An 8,597-nucleotide genomic window follows, 5' to 3' on the forward strand; every position below is an offset into this window, starting at 1 on the left:
TCGTGGGATCAAACCCCACCTCAGAATCTGCTTCAGATTCTCTCTGCCCCTCCTGCTCATGCTCTTGCTCATTCTCTCTAAAATAAATAAATAAATCTTAACCCCCCCCCCCAAACGTAGGTGTACAAATATCTCTTTGAGACCCTGCTTTCAATTCTTTTGGATATATTCCCAGAAGTAGAAATGCTGGATTATATCGTAATTCTATGTTTGATTTTTTGAGGAACCAACATGCTGTTTTCCATAGCACCCATTAAGAATGATGTGGGCTGGGGCGCCTGGGTGGCTCAGTTGGTTAAGCAACTGCCTTCGGGTCGGGTCATGATCCTGGAGTCCGGGGATCGAGTCCTACATCGGGCTCCTTGCTCGGCGGGGAGCCTGCTTCTCCCTCTGACTCTCCCCCCTCTCATGCTCTCTCTCAAATAAATAAAGAAAATCTTAAAAAAAAGAAAGAATGATGTGGGCTGTAAGACTGATGAATCACAGGCCTGTACCCCTGAAACAAATAATACATTGTACGTTAATAAAAAAAAAAAAGAATGATGTGGGCTTTGGGGTTGAGACAAAAATCCCTGTGTTAAATAAGTAATGTAGTTACATTTAAGATAATTTTACTTCTTCCTTTCCAATTTGGATGACTTTTATTTCTTCTTCTTGCATTGCTTTGGCTAGAATTTCCAGCACTGTGTTGAACAGAAGTGGTGAAAGCAGGTATCCTTTTCTAATAGATCTCAGAGGAAAAGTTTTTAGTCTATCATCATGGAGGATGATGTTTGCTCTGGGTATTTATTAGGATTATGTGAAATATATTTTAGGGAGAATTGACATACCTTTTGGTCCAAAAGTATGTTATGTGTCCCCAATTGTTCATATCTTCTTTTGTCCCATCAGTAGTATTTCAAAGATATCTTCATGTAGATACTGAACATTTCTTAAGCTTCTTTCTAGTTATATTACTTTTTTTTTGACTAATATAAAAGGAAGTCTCTTCTTCACTTTTATCTTCTAACTGGTTTCCATTTGTGTATATGTCTCATCGTTTTTATTTCTGTATATTAGTTTTGTACCTAGTCATCTTATTAAATGCTCTTACTGTTTATAATTATTTTTTAATTTGATTCTTAATTTTTTCTTAAGATTTATTTATTTATTTTCGAGAGAGAGAGAGAGAGAGCGAGCGCGAGTGAGGGGAGGGGCAGAGGGAGAGAAGCAGACTCGTTGCTGAGCCTGGAGCCCCACACAGAACTCAATCCCACGACCCTGAGAGCATGACCTGAGCAGAAATCAAGAGTTGGACACTTAACCACCCAGGCGCCCCTCTTTGGGTTTTCTAAGCATAACACGATCCGTGCCAGTAACAGTAATTTACCTCTTCCTTTTCAATTTTTATATCTTTTATTTCCTTCTCTTGCTTAATTGCTTTATCTAATTCCTTAGAACAATGTTAAATAGTAGGATGGGTACTAAATCCTTTTCTTGTTCCAGAAATTAATGGGACTGCTCCACATGCTTTCCCATGGGCTATATCTATTTTCTCTCAGCTTTTCACCCACCCTTTTATTCTCTGCTCTATATTTCCTGGAGTTAAGAACCTGCATTTACCTGGCTCACTTGCTTCCTAGCTTGTTTGTGGGTTCTGCCAATAGTAAGCCCTGGAGGGAGAGCAGACCGTGGGAGGAAGAAGGCATATTTTTGCTGCCATGTGCCCAGTGTGGCCGTTTTTTGGCAGTGGTGGTTCCAAAGCAGCAGTGGATTCCATCAGCCTGAGCCAAAGGCTGCACCTTTTCAACCATTCCAGCTCTGCCCTCTTCGGCAGATCTAGAACATGTGACAGTGTCGGCAGGACAGCGACAGGGTTTGTGGGCTCCAGTCCCGGGCTGTTAGTCGCTTATGATCTCTGGGAATCATCCCTTATTCCTTTTGCCCCTCCAAACTTCCTAATTTTTCCCCTCGGAAATATATATATATGTTAAACCAAGGGGACAAATGTATATGTTTTAAACATGGGGAAAACATATATGTATGTTTTATATATATCTATATGTATCTATATTTTTAAAAGATTTTGTTTTTATTTATTTATTTGAGAGAGAGAGAGACAGAGATAGAGAAAGAGCAGCTCAACAGGGAGCCTGACTTGACTCGGGATTTGATCCCAGGACCCTGGGATCATGACCTGAGCTGAAGGCAGATGCTTAACCAACTGAGACACCCAGGTGCCCTATATATATATATATTTTTTTTAAATTAAGTTTTTGGTTTAACATATTTTCTAAAAGACATATTTATTTATTTTACAGAGAGAGAAAGAGTGCGTGCATGAGCGGGAGGAGGGGCAGAGGGAGAGGGAGAGAGAGAGAATCTCAAGCAGATTCCCTGCTGAGCACAGGACCCAACATGGGTCTCAATCCCACGACCCTGGGATCATGACCTGAGCGGAAATCAAGAGTCATTCGCTTCACTGACTGAGCCACCCATGAGCCCCTTGGATTTAATATATTTTTAGCCAGTTCTCTACATTACGTTTCTTTTGATTTGAAAGCATTAGAGTTGATTTCTGTTTGCCTGACTGGACTTTGACTGAGACACCCATTGAGAATGATGTGGACTTCGGGGTTGAGATAAAAACACTTAATAGTGTTAAATAAGTATTGAGATGAATGTTCATACCAAATCCTCTGTCCTCTTAAAACCTCTCTCCTATCCTTACTTTCCATTGATGAATTTACATCATACGTTATGATAGAAGTCATCATAAAGAAGGTGTGAACTTCTTTAGTTTCTACCATGAGGTCTACAGATTACCTGCCTCTTCTCCCGTCTTTCCTTCCTCTTATTATAATGGAGGGCATGTTGTTATTCCTGTTGAGGGTTAATCTCTCTCTATCTATCTTATACCCTCTTACTGTCCCGATTTTTCACGTAACATTGAAACTGTACTGAGATATATAGTTCACAAAAACATACCTTAAAATTCTCCAGTTTAAATTACGAAATTCAGTGGTTTTTAGTATATTCAGAGTTGTGCAACCACCACCACAATCAATTTTAGAGTATTTCATCACTCCAGAAGGAAACTCAGTGCCTATTAACAGTCACTCCCTATTTCCCCCAACTCCCCATTACCACCAATCTGCTTTCTGTCTCTAGGGGTTTACCTATTCTGGACATTTCATATAAACGGAATCATACTCTAGCCCTTTGTGACCGACTTCTTTCATTTAGCAGAATATTTCCAAGGTTCATCCATGTTGTAGCATATCAATGCTTCATCCTTTTTATGTCCAAACAACATTCCATTGTATAGATATATATACTATATTTTGTTTATGCTTTCATCAGTTGATGTTCGTTTGGGTTGTTACTGCTTCTTGGGCATTACCAACAATGCTGCCATGAATTTTAATCTTAAGTTTTATTTCCTCTCTCTTAGATAATTTATCTCTATGGATCTTTCAACATTTATTAAATGTAATAAATTACATTTATTATCTCTAATATATGTCAGGTTAATAACAAAGCAACCCTCTTGACTTCACTTCTCCCTTTAGCTACCACCCCATCCTCTAGATCTCCTTCACAGCCATACTTCTTTTATGCCCTTTTATTTTTTTTAAAAAGATTTTATTTATTCGAAAGAGAGAGAGAGGGCAAGAGAGTGAAAAAGAGCATGAGCGGGGGGAGGGGCAGAGGGAGAAGCAGACTCCTCCTTTCTGTGCAGGGAGACTGACGTGGGGCTTGATCCCCGGACCCCGGGATCATGACTTAAGCCGAAGGCAGATGCTTAATCAACTTGAGACGCCCGGGTGCCCCCCCTCTTTTTTTTTTTTTTGGTAAGTGCCCAGCATGGAGCCCAGAGCAGGGCTTGAACTCATAACCCTGAGATCAAAACCTGAGCTGAGACCCTAAGATCAAGACCTGAGCTGTGATCAAGAGTCAGATGCTGAACCTGACTGAGCCATGCAGGTGCCCCATGGCCACACTTCTTGAGTCATTTGCTCGTGTTATCTCAATTTACTCACTTTCCATTCCCTCTTCCACCCTCTTCAATCCAATGCCACAATAAAAACTGTTTTTATCTTACTTGAACATTGCCAGATCCAGAAACTATCCCCTGTTCTTACCTTATTTGACCTCTTACCAGCCTCAGGTGCCGGTGGTTACTACTTCCTCCATGGAATACTAGTTCATCTGAGCTGCCCCAGCATCAGAGCCTTCTTGTTTTCACACCCTTGGCTGTTCCTTCTCAGACTCCTTTCTTAGGTCTTTCTTATCTACTCAACCTCTAGATTTTGTTTCTTTAGGTTTAGCCTTATGTCTCCCTCTGTCTACATTATCTCATTAAGTAATTTCATCCATTTTCATGGGCTTAATTATTCACATATTAATCTCTTTAATGCAGACTTTTCTCCTGAGTTTCATTCAGATTTGCATATCCAATTGCCTACTTGACAAATTCCCCAGGATGTGTGCTGGATGTGTCACTTAATGCGTCCCAAATGGTACTTGTCAAGTCTCTTTTGCCCATTCTCCTCACCATCTCAAAAAATGGCATCATCGGCTTCCCACTTGCTTAAGCAAAAACCTAGGACTTATTTTACTTCTCTTTCTCCTGCTTCCTTACCACCCTCCCCCTCACTTCTTCTTTCTCCTCCTTCTGCTTCTTCTCTCTTTCTAAACTTTGTATAATGGAAGATTTTGAATACACACAAAAGTTGGCAGAGTCATGCACCCCCATGTATACGTCCTCCAGCCCCAACACAACCATCAGGCCATGGTCAATCCTGCCCCATCCATATCCTTCCCCCTTCCACCCTGGATATTGTTTTGAAGGAAACCCTAGACATGTCATTTCATCTGTAAATATTTTAATATATATCTTTAAAGATATGTAACAAAAAATATAACCAGAATATTATCATACCTGAAAAAGTCTAACATAATTCCTAGGACTCATTTTTTGAGTTTCTTTTTCCTTTACTCCCATATCCAAGCTATCTCCAAGTCCCGCCAGCTCTACTTCCTGATTTATCTTTATTTTATGCCCTTCTAGCCTCTCCACTGGCACAGAGGAAGCCACAACTCTTGTCTGTCTGGCCCATTATGATAGCCTCCTAACTGGTCTCCCCACTGCCACCCCCTACTTAAAATCTTTTAGTGAATTCCCATCACCATTAGCATAAAATCCAAAATCCTTATGGTGGCCCAAAGCCCTGCAGATCTAGCCTCTGCCCACTTCACCCCATTCTCCCACACTCACCAAGCTTGAGCTATACAATCTTTCACTTCCTCACACTCTCTTCTTTTTGCTTCAGTGCCTTTGAGCTTGTCATTTCCTTTGCCTACTATGCTCTCTTTCTCTGTAGCAGTCCCCTCCTCCCTCCTGCTTACTTAACTTTTACTAACCTTTCAGGTCTTAGAGTGCAAGCATCCTTTCCCTTCCCCCATCTAGGTCAAGAACTCTTAGCTCAGTTTGTAATTACTGTTTGTTGCTGTTATTATCTAATTAGTTTCTGTCAATAAGTTTCATAAGAGCAAGGATTATGTCTTTTTTTCTGTATCATCACATATCCAGCACCTAGTATGGTGCCTGGCAAGTAGTAGAAACTGAAAATGAGACAGATATAAACTAAAGGGACCCCATGAAAAGCTGCTTTTTTGTTCCCTTTCCTGCTTCTATTCTTGCTAGGACCTACACCCCTCCCTTACACAAGCCTTATAGAACAGATAAGGTATGTTCTCCTTGTAAAGGTCAAGGAGTTAATGATGTCTTTTGACTCTTCCAGCACAATAGATAACATCTAAGAAGGGACTGGGTGAGGTTGTCAGAAACATTTTCCAAGACCAGTGACTTGCCAAGATCCTGGGCTGCAGGGCGTAAGTGACTCATGGAGGACACCTAAACACCTGTCTTTGTTCCTGGATGCCTGAGAAGACATATCAGGACCCAATCCTCAACAAGAACCCAGGACCCCAAGCAAAGATGAGACTCACTCTTCTTTCCTTTCCCAGTCTCCCAGACTCTCTGGGTGTATCTACACTCTCTCTATGTCTTCAGTAAACTACTCTCACTTCCTCTCAGCTTGTATTTGATTTGCATCCTGTGCGAAGCCAAGGACCCTCTTGGCTGGTCCTGAGTGACTCCCTCCTCCCTCTGGTCCTTGGACCCAGCCAGCATCAAAAACATGTGTGATCAATAAAAACAAATAGTTTTTATTACAATTTATAATTGAAAAATTTTGTCAATAATTTAAAGCCTGGGGTTTCCTCTACTGAATTAACTATACATTGTCAGAAAGCGTATTTTCCTCTTCATTGCCATATATACTCAGGGCCATTTCTAGTGTCAGTCTCAGAGATCACTCAACACATATTTATTGGATGGATGAATACAAGGTCTACATCACTGAGAAAGCGTCCATTTCATTGAGAAATGTCTGTATCATTGAGGGTCTTATCTGCCAACCTAAGGAGTTTGGATCTTATCCTATAGGAAATGGGAAGGAGTCAGATGGTCTGATGGCTAGTTGGAAGCATCTCTCTGATGACTGCATTTATTTTTTTTTAAAAGATTATTTATTTATTTATTTTTGAGAGAGAGAGAGAATGAGAGAGAGAGAAAGCACATGGGGGGGAGGGTCAGAGGGAGAAGCAGACTCCCTGCTGCGCAGGGAGCCTGATGCGGGACTCGATCCAGGGACTCCAGGATCATGACCTGAGCCGAAGGCAGTCGCTTAACCAACTGAGCCACCCAGGCGCCCTGATGACTGCATTTACAGGAAAAAGACTGGGAGACCAGCTGAGAGATGATTTGCATTGACATCAGCCGTAAAAACACATTTTTCTAGATATATCTCCTTTGGCAAGGGAAGCAAAAGCAAACTTAAACTATCAGGGCGACACCAAAATATAAAGCTTTTCACAGCAAAGGAAACCATAACAAAACAAAAAGACAACCCACTGAGTGGGAGAAGATATTTGCAAGTGATATATCCGATAAGAGGTTAATATCCAAAATACATAACTTATACAACTCGGGCGCCTGGGTGGCTCAGTTGTTAGGCATCTGCCTTTGGCTCAGGTCATGATCCCAGGGTCCTGGGATCGAGTCCCACATCGGGTTCCCTGCTCGGCGGGAAGCCTGCTTCTCCCTCTCCCACTCCCCCTGCTTGTGTTCCTGCTCTCGCTGTCTCTCTGTCAAATAAATAAATAAAATCTTAAAAAAAAAAGAACTTACACAACTCAATGCAAAAACCCCCAAATAATCCCATTAAAAAGGCAGAAGATATGAATAGACATTTTCCCAAAGAAGACATCCAGATGGCCAAAAGACACATGAAAAGATGCTCAACATCACTCATCATCAGGGAAACGCACATCAAAACCACAATGAGATATGATCTCACACCTGTCACAATGCCTAAAATAAAAAACCTAAGGAAAAAAAAATGTTGGTGAGGATGTGGAGAAAAAGGAACCTTAGTCCACTGGTGGTGGGAATGCAAACTGGTGCAGTCACTTTGGAAAACAGTATGGAAGTTCCTCAAAAAATTAAAAATAGAACTACCATATGATCCAGTAATTCTACTACTGTGTATTTACCCAAAGAAAAAAAACCCTCTAATTCAAAAGGCATATGTGCCCCTCCGTTTATTGTAGCATTATTTACAATAGCCAAGATATAGAAGCAACCCAAGTTTCCAAAGACAGATGAGTCGGTAAAGAGGCTGTTATATATATATATATATACACACAGTGGAATATTACTCAGCGTTTAAAAGAATGGGATCTTGCCATTTGTAACAACGTGGATGGACCTAGAGGGTATAAGTGAAATAAGTCAGTGAAAGACAAATATCACATGACTTCACTCATATGGGGAATTTAAGAAACAAGACAGATGAACAAAGAAAAAAAGAGGCAAACAAAAAACCGGATTAAGAGTACTTTTACCGTGACAAGCATGGAGTAATCCATAGAATTGTTGAATCACTTTATTATACACCTGAAACTGGAATTAAAGAAATAAATAAAAATTAAAAAAGAGTTAAAAAAAGAGATGATTTACAGTGGTCTAGAGAAGGGATAATGAAAAATGGAACAATAGTGGGGACAGAGAGGAGATTTATGTAGGAGGTGGTAAGAAGTAGCATTTTATTTTTCATTTACAAAATTTTGGTAAAATATGCGTAATATAAACATTACCATTTAAATCAATTTGAAGTGTATAGTTAGCGGCATTAATCTCATTCCCATTCACATTACTGTGCAATCATTGCCACCTTCCATCCCCAGAACTTGTCTTTTTTTTTTCTTTTACGATTTTACCCAGTTATTTGACACAGAGAGAGACGCACAAGCAGGGGGAGCGGCAGGCAGAGGGAGAGGGAGAAGCAGACTCCCCGCTAAGCAAGGAGCTCGATGCGGGACTCGATCCCAGGACTCCAGGACCATGATCTGAGCTGAAGGTAGACGCTTAACTGACTGAGCCACCCAGGCGCCCCGTCCCCAGAATTTTTTGATTTTCCCAACTGAATCTCCATGCCTGTTAATAACTTCTCATGAGCCCGTAGCAACCACCATTTATCTATATATTT

The sequence above is a fragment of the Callorhinus ursinus genome, unplaced genomic scaffold, assembly GCF_003265705.2.
Source record: "Callorhinus ursinus isolate GAN/ISIS: 27379988/994484 unplaced genomic scaffold, GSC_fseal_2.0 scaffold14, whole genome shotgun sequence".
Classification (NCBI taxonomy): Eukaryota; Metazoa; Chordata; class Mammalia; order Carnivora; family Otariidae; genus Callorhinus; species Callorhinus ursinus.